The sequence below is a fragment of the Rhinolophus ferrumequinum genome, chromosome 11 (genome assembly GCF_004115265.2).
Source record: "Rhinolophus ferrumequinum isolate MPI-CBG mRhiFer1 chromosome 11, mRhiFer1_v1.p, whole genome shotgun sequence".
Lineage (NCBI taxonomy): Eukaryota > Metazoa > Chordata > Mammalia > Chiroptera > Rhinolophidae > Rhinolophus > Rhinolophus ferrumequinum.
In genome coordinates, this window is record NC_046294.1 from 66569843 (window position 1) to 66582324 (window position 12482).

The 12482-nt window shown below is 34.4% G+C and overlaps 1 protein-coding gene across 3 annotated transcripts in view; it reads right to left on the reverse strand.

Annotated features, from left to right (window-relative positions):
- The window catches only part of MTMR2 (myotubularin related protein 2), a 94999-nt gene that overhangs the window by 74628 nt on the left and 7889 nt on the right, over window positions 1–12482 (reverse strand). The window contains exons 2-3 of one of the 3 annotated variants that reach the window (XM_033121243.1): window positions 11658–11697; window positions 10651–10721 (exon numbers count right to left, since the gene is read on the reverse strand). The exons of 1 other annotated variant lie outside the window; for it this stretch is intronic. The gene's annotated coding sequence lies outside the window, so the exon portion shown is untranslated. The remainder of the gene's footprint in view (window positions 1–10650; window positions 10722–11657; window positions 11698–12482) is intronic. One more of the 3 variants, XM_033121242.1, reaches the window with a different exon arrangement.

The following is a 12482-nucleotide window of genomic DNA, read 5'->3' on the forward strand; positions in this document are numbered from 1 at the left end:
AAAATGCTGTCTAAAGTGTAAGATTCTTTTATCTATAAACACTTACATAACAGTGGGGGGAAGGGCCAGTATCCTGCAACTGATATGTGATAAATGTGGAAAATGATTTAAGTTTAAAGCAAAAACAAATATGGACGGGGCTATCTAAGGAATAAGACATCTTCTCAGAAAGACCTTATAAGGTGACACCACTCCCTCCTAGATGAGTTCCTGGATATATGTCCCCCTCAGCACTTTCATAGCAAAAAATTACTAATGATTTCAAGCAAGTTTATGTTTTCTAGCTTGGTAAAATGCATTAACTCAATAAATGCTTATTTACCAAGAAAAGTTCCCAAATAAAAATCAGAACTCTTTAGAAATTAGTATTTACAACATGTTCATAATATTAACAGAAATAAAATAGTAGATCAGATCTATTTACACTAAAATAATTTAGAGGAATAACTAATTTATAGGGAAAACATCAAAGAAATATTTGACATTATCAAATTAAAAAAAGACGTGGAAAAGTCACAAAATGTCAAAAAAAAAAAATCACATCATCTTGTTTCTGACAAGAGCCAAATTGGATAAAATTTGGACACACAAATGAAAAGATGACATACAAAGATTCACAGTTCATGGTCCAAACACACTTTTTTAAATGGCTCTTAGTTTCATAAGTTGCACCAAGAAATTTCAAACAGTAAAGATTTCTTAAATTGTGATATTACTATTCAAATTAAATTATAGCCTTTCCATAGTATCTGGTTTAATCATTAAAGGCCACCTCCTCCCAAGTCCTGCCCCGCCGCCACCAAAAATAATGTTTTTCCCAACACATGTTTAGTTTAAAAACACAGCTATGATTCCAAACCAAGTAATCCTTCTCCGTTATCCATATTCCATTTAATTACAGGCTACAAAATGGGTCACCTCCTACGTCCAAGACCTTTTATCATGAGAGTGGTCTCTAAAATGGAGCAGGAAGTGAAGAGGAAATGAGGGCTTTGTGAATGATGACATTCAATGACATTCAAAGAATTCAATTCAACGATGACATTAAAGTCATAAGGAAGACTTGAGGGGTGGACATGCTATAAAGGACGGTCTTCAAGTTCAAAGTTAAGATTGTATAATTCAGAGTGCAGACATAAAATTCTAGGCTCACAAATGAATTGAAGTGTTACAGTTCTAAATATAGGAAGTATTTGCTAAACTGGCATTTACTATTTTTAATATCATTTTCATCTCTTGATAGTCAAAATGCACCCAACTTTTCGCCACACACACTCACACACTGCGATACACAAAAATAAACTACTGTCCCATTTGAAAATGTAATTCAAAGACTTGTCCTTCAATATTTCTTAGCTATACTACATAAACTTTCCCCAAAAAAAGGGCTTCGCACAGCTACAATATTATGAAATTTTGTTCTCCTTTTTACTTGGTATGGGTACTTTTCTGCCCAAATTTTTAATCAGAGTTGTTACTAAGAAATCAAATTAAATTATAATTCCCTTCTGTTCCTATAAATCCTTTAATGGACGTACAAAAAACCTACTAAAGTTCAAATATCTAAGCCATAAATACACAAAAAATTCCCAGGCCTTGGATAACCTTCCAGTAATTGATAAGATTCAGAATGGATAGTTAAGTGTACTTTGAAACAAAAACAATCATAATACCTCAAGGGTAGGTAAAACATAATTCCTGCCTTCTCTTTATTCATTTTAGTTAAGTGTGTTATGTCAAAATAAAATTATAAATAAACACATATTTGAAATTAATGAAATTGTTATAAAAATATTTTCTCAAAAGCAACAAAACTGATCAAAATCTAACGGTGGAATACTCTTTTTAATAACATCAATTATTCTTTATACTTATTCAGTTATAGACTCCTTTTCCCCAGAGGCTCAAAATAACCTCTTAGAGGGTGGCAGATGGCTCAGTTGGTTAGAGCACGAGCTCTCGACAAGGTTGCTGGTTCAATTCCCCCATGGGATGGTGGGCTGCGCCCCCTGCAACTAGAGATTGAAAATGGCAACTGGACTTGGAGCTGAGCTGTGCCCTCCACAACTAGATTGAAGTCCAACAACTTGGAGCTGATGGGCCCTGGAGAAACACACTGTTCCCCAATATCCCCCAATAAAATTAAAAAAAAAGAACAAGCAAATGTTACATAAATATATATTTTTAAATACTTCTCAGAGTAAAACTGCAATTCTATTCTAATGTACTAACTTTTGATTATCAATCCTTATGAAGAGCTGTTAAAGATTATATGAGAATATAAACAATTTACATTCACAATTGCATTTATTTATAACTTTGCAGAGCCATGGCCCCTGTAAATGGGAAGTCACTCTCACTAGAATTCCCCTCTTTAACTGACTCCTGATTCTACCCTAAACTGCATCATTCTCTTTATTCCTAATTAAAAAGGATCAAGTCGATATCACTTAAATGTTAACTTCTGGTTCCACAAAATAACCAAATGAACCTACACCGACACACACATGAAAGAACAGAACTTAGGTTTATAGTAAGAAAGGCATAATATAGGACAGCACTAGCCAAACTTTGTTTTTTAATAGCCCTGCCCCTATCTCAGCCAGTGACAGTTTTCTTTCCACAAGATTGAAACAGAAATCCCATCATCTCTTAGTCATTCCCACACACTTACTGGCCCGCTGTTATTGTAACAGAATGTCTTTTTCCTATGCTACACTATTCCTAAGAGCAATGTTCCACCCTTTTGGTCTCAAAAGTTCTATTTCAAAGTGTAGTATTTTAGGTGAACAGGTACACAAACAAATTACTGGTAGGGGGTAGGAATTACCTCTATATGCTCTTCAAGATAGTATCATTAAATAAAATAAAGTCTGTCCACTTTTCTATTATTTTTTGTTTCAGTTAGATTTTTTTAGTTATACTTATTCCTGAGAATTAATCAAGCTAAAAACTTGCAAATTAGAAAAATTATGTCTAAACAAAGGAACGCTGGTACCTATTACAGAAGTACTTCTTGCCTCAATATTATTGAGCTTACAAACATTCCTGTTAATGCTGTAAAGGCAGAAAAATCTGTTTCCATATAGCAGGGGTTCACTTATCACCTTCAAATACTCCCAGGCCTTAAAGCCTTAAAGCGCCCCTCAGTTGCCTTGGAAGGATGGAGACTAAGAATCTCTTATCTCCAACTGAAAATCCTCCTAGTCACATTCCCTTCTGCTCTTCTCACACTTCCCCTCTATTTGGGGAGTAGGTACTTCCTAAATCTTTTTCATACCCTGCCCTCTCTTCCACAGACATTTACTAATATTATCAATGTATTACATACTAGCGATAGAACTGAAAAAAGATCCACTTTCTTCCAGGGACTTACAGTCGAATCAAGGTGCTGACTATGTCTAAGTACCTCATAATAATGCAGTGTGGGAATGAGATGTAAACGATGCAACGGAAACTCAGAAGAAAACACAAAAAACAGAAGTGCACAGTGGCAGAAACATGAGCTCTAGGGTCACACAGACTTGGATTCACCATTCAGCAAATAGTAACTCAAGCAAGTTACTTCATCTCTCTAAATTCTTCCCTATACAATAATGACACCTTATTAGACTGTAATAAGGATCAAAAAGCATAATCTATAGAAAGTAATTAGTGCTAAACACTTAGCTGGTAGAAAGTGTTCCACAAATAAAATAGCACTGTGGAAATACAAGAGTACCCTCTTCAGAAGGGAAAACAGGATGATTAGCAGAAATAAAGGTCTCCTTTTTAGAAGAAATCCACTAGTTAAATTAAAATGAAGCAAAGCCCTAAAAGTACTTCTCACTTAAATCTGTACATAAAATGTCCTCATCTGACAACGGAACATACAAACTTTTAAACTTAAAAAAAGTTAATGGATGAATCACGTAATACAAAGTATAAAAATCAGGGACAAAAGGTTTAAAAATATACGTATTACACACGTACACACACACCCTCACACACGTACATGCACACATCTTATGTAACTTTTTTTTATTCCCTATGCTATACTTTACATCCTCATGCCTATTTGTAACTACCAATTTGTACTTCCTAATCCCTTTACGTTTTTCATCCAGCCCCACAACTCCTCTTCCATCTGGCAACCATCAGTTTGTTCTCTGTAGTTATAAGTCTGTTTCAGATTTATTTTGTTCTTTAGATTCTTGTCTTTTTAGGTAATTGTCTTTCTCAGTCTGACTTATTTCACTTAGCATAATACCCTCTAAGTCCATCCATGTTGTTGCAAATAGTAAGATTTCACTTTCTATGGCAGAGTAATATTCCACTCTGTGTGTGTGTGTGTGTGTGTGTGTGTAATACATGTAATACCTTCTTTATCCAATCATCTACTGATGGGCACTTAGGTTGTTTCCATACCTTTGCTATTGTAAATAGTGCTGCAGTGAACACAGGAGTGCCTATATCTTAGAACTTCTGATATATTCAAGCAGAAGACCCTCCCAAAGCTTCAATCACAAAACCAATTTCATCACCAGTATGTTTCAATGTAACCATTAGCAAAGCATTGACCCCCTCTGGCTCTGCTCATTTGCTGGATGGTTAATGGAATTATCGTGACTTTATTATCAACCACACTAATACTTGGAGGTATTTCACAGTAATGAACAGAAAAATAAAATCCAAACACTAACAGATGTCATAAATATATTTACATTCCTCTTACTTCTCATATATTTCAAAATCCAATAAAAACATTTCTAGCAAAAGTGAAAAAGAATTTCTGAAAATTAGAGATACAGACAAACATACCAGCGTTAGATACTCTTATATCAAAACAGTCTGGAAAGAAGTGACCTGTCTTTTCATATCCTGGTGAACAAATGCCTCCAGAGGACTTGGCTGCATTTCTTTGATTTACAATCATTACTGACCACCATCATTACAATAAGATCTAAATCACTTGCCTTATGTAAACAGCTTCACTCCTACTGCCAACTTAATTTTTCTTCAGTATTCCACGGGAAAAAAAAAAAGGTTCTTTTTAAAAAGCACTCTCTTGTAAGTAACGTCCTGAGCACATACACAGCACGTTTGCCCAAGAACATTAAAATAATGGGCTCTATATTCTGACTGTGAAGAAGTGTTGTAGGAATGCAAATTTTGCTCTCAATACTTGCACAATGGACTAAGTGTCATAAGCACTGTGCACGCGCGATTAGTCATTCTGTTGAAAATTTTATTTAAAAAAGTAATAAAAAGCCTGTAGTGTGTATAAAGCATTTGGGACACAAAAGACTTATTGTCAAGACTATTCGCCGGATCACCAAAATAGAAAACTCCCAAAAACAAATTAATTTACAGCTTATAATTATTTTTAAAAATGCTACACCAGAAGAATGAATTTTTAAACATAACCAATCTAAAGTATAAAAGAGATGGCATAAATGATCTTATCATCATGGCATCTGATGGACAGCAAGGAGAGATTACATTTTGTATTCTTCAGACAAACAAAGGGGATTTGAGATCTGGGACAGCTGGATCATGTTGGCACTTAGTCTGGAAAACCCCAAGGTTCTACAGTACACGTGACCTTGGGTATAGTTTAATTTGTATTAGTTTAATATCAGGTCTATCAATTACATTTCCCAAACTAAACGCAGGGTATATTATCTGGTAATGCAACAGCAAGTATGAAAAAACAGGTTGTATAGGGAATGGTCCACACGTGTCTTTTTTTTTTTTTTTTTTTTTTTTTTTCTGCAGAGTATTGCTTCTTCAAAGATCTTATCTGGAAATATAAGTAGATAAAACAGGTAAAATCCAAAGTATCCTCGCCAAAATGAGTGTGTCCGTGAGGGACGCTGTAAGAACTAGAGAGTAGGAGGGAACTTGAGTCCCAGCAATCAATCACGACACCCTCAGTCAGCAATCTCTTAAGAGATTGTTTCCCAGAACTCCTTCAAAAAATCTCTGATTCAATTTCAGATAAAAGCTAAAATGAAACCTCATATGGATTCATAAGTAGCCTAGAGGGGAAAAGTTATTTATGTATCAGTTTAAATAAGAAAATGTGATACTAAATTGAAAATTGGTCAGATCATTCATTGGAGCTCAAAGCACACTACTCTGAAATTGCATTTTCTTTTAGAAATAAACACTTCCATCACAAATTGAAATGTGAGATCAGAGACAACACTAAAAGAGGGGAGTTGACCTATTCAGTAAGCACTTGCTCAACAAACACTTTTACCCAAACAAATACAGAAAACAGATGGGGAATTCATGCCTTCATAAATGACCTCACATTTCATTTTCTCATCCCATCATGCAAATCTGAATTCATTATGAAAATGAGAAAGTAAAATATCTATTCTTCAGGCTATCAAGATAGATACTTTTTTTTTTTTGCCGACAGAGCAAAACTAATTATTACTATTAATTGGTTACTCCCCCTTCAATGTAATGAGACATAACTTTTCTGCATAAACTTGAAATCATATAAATGAAGTTAACACAGTTATTTTGTTTTGTTTTGCAGTCACTAAGTTAAAACATTCAGTAGGAAAAAAGAACATTCAATATTTCTTTCTCCTTCTAGCTTCAAAAGGTTAAGTTAAAAATCTAAGTACTGGCATCATTCAGTTATTTATCCCTTCACAATTTTGAATACTATTTACTATTTACCAGATTAGTTGTTCAAAATCATAAATCATAAAAAAAAACACTATTTTCTTGCTTGTTTTTGTCTTCTTTCTGCATGTGTATAATAAGGATGAAGAAAACGTCTCTTTTAAAGTAATTTTTAAAGTACTAATACTTAACATTAGCGTGGTCCTTTACAAATGTCAGAAGTGTTCTCATACACATTATCTTCCATACATATTACCAACTCTGGGGCTAGATTGCCTGGTGGTAAATTCTGGTTCAGCCATCCTGTGAGACCTCGAGGAAGTTACTTTAAACACTCTGTGTCTAAGTTTCCTCATCTATAAAGTGGTGATAAAGATAACTCTAATACCTCACAGGTATAAGATTTATTCCTATGAGAATAACAGAATTTAAATTAATGTGTAAAATACATAAAACAGTGGCACATGGTCCACACTACATAGCTGTTAGCTGTTTTCTTCAATTATTGTCATCATCATCAATCATTATGTTTAGGTCTCACAACAATCTTGTAAAGATGGGACAGCAGACATCATTTTACCCTTTTTCTAGATAAGGGCATCGGGCTCAGAGAAAGCAAGTGACTAATCCAGACTCATAGTTAAGAAGTAGACTCAGAACAAAAGAACCTAGACTACCATGTTTCCCCGAAAATAAGATCTAGCCAGACCATGAGCTTTATGCATCTTTTGGAGCAAAAATTAATATAAGACCCAGTCTTATTTTAACATAAGACCAGGCATAATATAATATAATACCGGGTCTTATATTAATTTTTGCTCCAAAAGACGCATTAGAGCTGATGGGCCAATTAGGCCTTATTTTCTGGGGAACACGATAAGAAAGAATCAAGACTTTTCACTACACTGTGCTGTATCATATCACACAGTATTATATATTTTCTGAGTTTATATAGTTCTACAGACCATGTACTTCTAAAGACTATAATCACTACTCTTTTAAACATTTAAATACTCAAATAATTTTAGGCAGCACACACTTGTAGTCATGCTGAGAATGAGTCTTTTATCTAAAATATACCTGCATCTCTTTCTTGTAAGTATTTTTAGAGTAGCAAAAAGAGTCAGACTTCTAAAGAGAAGTATGCACTGAATAATTAGCCTGGCTGAACAAGATGAACCTGTCATCAATTTTCCAATATTTAGAATTCCTTTGAAATAGCAAAACATATACCCTATGAAGCTTCAAAACTTCCATGTTATAACTCATGTTGAGCAGTGGAAACAGCACGGCATTTAGTCCAAGTTCCAGTTCCATCCCCTCAAGCAGGGGACACTGGCCAATCATGTCACTTCTCTGAGCTTCAGTTACTCAACTGCCCACTGAGGACCTATCTCACAAGGCTGTTATGAGAAATAGTTGAGATGGTGTAGGTGAAACAGCTTTGTAACTACATAAAAACTACACCAAAATGTGTTTACTATTAGCGACTTTGATTACATTGACAAATAATACATTCATTTATTCATTCATTAATCATTTTTTTCTTAGAAAACTGCTGACAGAACTCTTCCAATATAGAAGTATCATCCTGAGTATTTTGTGTAATTTAGAGTATGTTAAGTGACAATCTGGATTGGATTAGCACAGTGAAAGAACTTTTGGCAACGTGCAAAGTATCTATTCTAGTACCATGTGCTTAAAGGAGACTCAGTAAAATCTCAGTCACTAGAAATAAGAGAACAAACCAAGTGACAAGCATATGCTTTTTCTTTCCGATTTTAAATTAAACAATAATAAACATGTTCAATTAAATCACAAACCCACAGCAGTAATCATAACACATTATATTTCTGTGACACTACAATTTTCAAAGCTTTCTATACTATCATTATAGAAATACAATAAATGTTATTGTTTGTTCACAAATATATTTTAACATTCATAAAGCTTCCACTCCTAGGCAAGCCCCTAACTTTAGTGCTCAACATAAAAACTGAAGGAATCAGACTACCTAATAGATAAGGTTCCTTTTTAGATCTATTATATTTAGGATTTTGAGTCTGTGGTCACGAAAATTATTTTAAAAAAAAATTAATGGATAGAAAATTTATAATTACAAAATATAATAAACTTATTAGAAATGATTTTTTAAATGTCACTTTTTAAAAATCTTACAATTAAGACATATCCCAAAATAGCTACAAAATTGGGTAATTGCATTTTATAGTTACACTCACTAGTAAATTTCAGAATTACAGAATATTTAAAAAAAATTGGATAACTACATTTACTAATGTAAAGTTACAATTCAGTAACTATCAATATGCTATACAAATACAATATAAAATATACACAATACCAAAATCAATTCACACCTTTTTTTGACCTTCCAAATGTAATTCAGACTCTTATAGTTCACAAAATACTTTAGACTATTTCAGTCCCTCAGAAATATTGTGAATATAAACCACAACAGTGTAGTATTAAAAATATACAATAACTTCAATGATTTAAGGTCTCTGGCTTGGTTTATAAAGCATCAGATTCTATACCAAGCAAATAAAATCACTCCTAATAGTATCTTATAGAATCCAAAGGAAAAAAAAGATTTTTCTTACTACCTATGTTTTCATACTACATACTGTTCATACTACAGTCTATCAAGCACCTATTTGCAAAGCACTATGCAGGCTACCATCATTCAAAAAATGTTATCAGATTCCCTCCTCAGAAACATAAAACATAAAGGCCAAGTACAGATAATGCCATGGGGAAAAGAAAAAGTGTTTGTCCTCTCCCTGGACTACCAGGTGTTTTTTTTTTTCCACCCAATGATTTCAAAATCAGAATCAATTACATATTTGACTAAAGATGAGAAACAGTCCATGTTTTTCATGCACATAACCAGTATGTGCTTTTAGTTACTTTTCTTTTGGGGGCGGGGGAGGAACAGTGATTGATTAGTTATGATTTTATATGTACACAGTGAAGCTGTCAGGCCCAACAAAAATGACTATGTGACTTAGTGAAGTCTAGAACTGGGTATGCGGGGATCGCTTCTAGCACTAAATAGCTCTGTGACTTTGGAAGAGACAATACCAACCTTTCCTGGCCTAACATTTATTGTGCCTTTGGGTAAGTTATAATATTAAACTTCTCTAGGTCTGTTCCCCCATCTACAAACTTACAGAGTTGGACTAGAATTCAAAAGTATCTGGATCAGTGGTTTTCACTTTAAGCAAAGGTTTTTGGACCCAAGCTCAGTGATTCAGAAATGTCTGGGCTGGAACCTAGGAAGGTGAATGTTCACAAAGCACCACAGGTGACTAAAATGTGCAGGTGATCCCCAGCCACATTTGAGGACAGTACAAGTCCTGTCACATTAAATGATCTCTAGTGCCCTTAACTATATAAAAAGATAACATGATTTGTTTCAGTGCCAAGGTCTTAGGAATTCTAGATCTAATGTGCAGACATAGTAGATGCTAAACAAATATTTACAGAGAGGAAGAAAGAGGGGGAAGGAAGGAAGGAAGGGATAATAAAAGAAGGGAAGGAAGGGAGGAGGCCAGGTAGCTAACTGGCCATATTTTTGGCTAAGAAACATACAAAAAAACAGTAATAAAATTAAAACTGGGTAAAACATACCTCAGCAGCTGGAAAGCAAGGACCGGTCTCTACACACATAATTTTTTTTTACACACATACAATTTTAAATACAGCATGAGCCCTTGTCTGCAAAGTAAACTGCAAAGTACTAAAGAGGAAAAGGAAAATAACAGTACACAAAAGCCTAAGAATTCTAATGGAAAAATTACCGATGACTAAAACTTAGTCACTGCTTCCCCAGGTAGAAAACAACACAGAATTTTAAGGACTGGGACTTAGAATTGGGACTAAAGTTTGAAGTTACTGGTTACTCATGGGCATAAATTTCATTTGGGGTAACATATGGATTCCAGAAATATTGTTGTCAATATTAACCTTTGTCCATTTTTTATTTCCATTTTCCCATTCACTTACATTATAATATTTGAGATGTTTTATCTTCACTTCTGATGATCTTCAAATGTCAATGGCTCTTAACACATTAACTGTAAACAAACACAAAGGAACTTAGGGGGATTCAGATATTTAAGGAACCCTATAATAAAGTATTCTAAATTACTCTGCAAATCCTGTAGGGAAGGGAGGGTAGGGGTGGCAGGAGACTTTGGCATCATGTTTACTTGCTGCTTTTGAATGAAAATGAAACTATCCTCTTAATCATCAAGCAAAGGAAAAAAATCAGCCTATTTTCTGTGAGAAGAAAAAAGCATTCAAAGTTACAGAAAATTCTCTCCAAATATGGCCACTATGAACTCACTAATGTTTTGGGTACCTTATTCTTCTCCCCCTCAGCAGTGCAGCGGTCAAGGAAACTCATTTCCTTGTCACTCCCAATCAACCTGCCCTGGGACTGCCCTCTACCAAGTCCTGGCCTGGACCTGGGGCACCAGATCTTCAGGTATGATCAGTTCTCTAAAGCACAGAGACCCTGGAGTTAAACAGACTTGGGTTCAAATGTTAAACCGCGCACCCTAATCTTCAGTTTTCTCATCTGTGAAATGGAAACAATAATACTGTTTATTTTATACAGTTATGAGGATCAGATAAGAAAATGCATATTAAGGGATTTAGCACTATGCCCAGCATATAGCAAGCACTCAATAAATATTAAGAGCTATTATTTATATTATTATTATGACTGTTAATATTAATACTATTAATTAATTACAACTGTGTACTACTTGAAAAGTAAAGCTTATCTCGGGTGTTTATATTTTTAGGTATTGCCTTTGGTCATAACTGAAGAATATTATCCAATACCAGTAACAGGACATTTGTATCATATAAAATCTTGTTTGTGAAGTATGCCAGGCACATCTTCGCTCAGCTCAAGAAAATTAAGGCTGGTGATCACTAGCCTATCATCAGCCAAAGTTACTACCCTTCTGCTAATAATGTACAACCGCCTGACAAAGTCTTACCTGAACAACTGCTCACTTGCAGTTATCAGGAAAGGCAATTCTGTGAAGAAAGGAGATGGAAATATTTGTGACTCGTGCCTATCAAACCCTCTGAGCCTGATGAATGATGCTGCACTGATCCAGAGACTTCTCTACCCTCTTCTACTCACTCCCAAATGATTAAACTCCTCAGGTTTGACACTACAGGCTTAAAATATTAATATTTCTGTTAGGTGACACAAAAATGCATAAAACACTGATTTCTGTGAATTTTCAATCAAATGTTTAGGTCAAAGATATAGAAACGAACACAAAATACTGGCAAAAGCTAATTAACACGGTCCAAAATGACCAGCTTTATTTCCCTTCTAAAGACCAAACCTTTATAATTAAAATGAGAGAAAATACTTAAGTAGAACCTGACACAATATCCTTGGGGAAATAAAACGCATGGATACATGGCCTGGAAATGAACAGCAAACCGCAGAGAAGTAAGCAATGTAAGCCATCATTCTCATCACCACCACTCTACCTGCCATGCCATTCCTTGATCTCTTAAAGTGAAATCAAAAAGGAAATAGCATGGTGCTCATTCTTCATTTGATTTCCTCTTGCCTTTCACTTAATTAATCTAGTAATTAATACATGTGTTCTAGGAATAGATCTAGTAATTAACTTTTAATTTGTATTCCTTTTAATTTATGGATCCAAGATTAGGATCAGAAAAACTTGGTCCAAGATAATAATAAAAAAAAAAAGGTAAAAAGTTAAAATACTCAGAGTTTGGAGTGTACCAAAATACGATTCTTTTTTGGTCTGCTATAATATAGCATTTCTCTCTTTCAA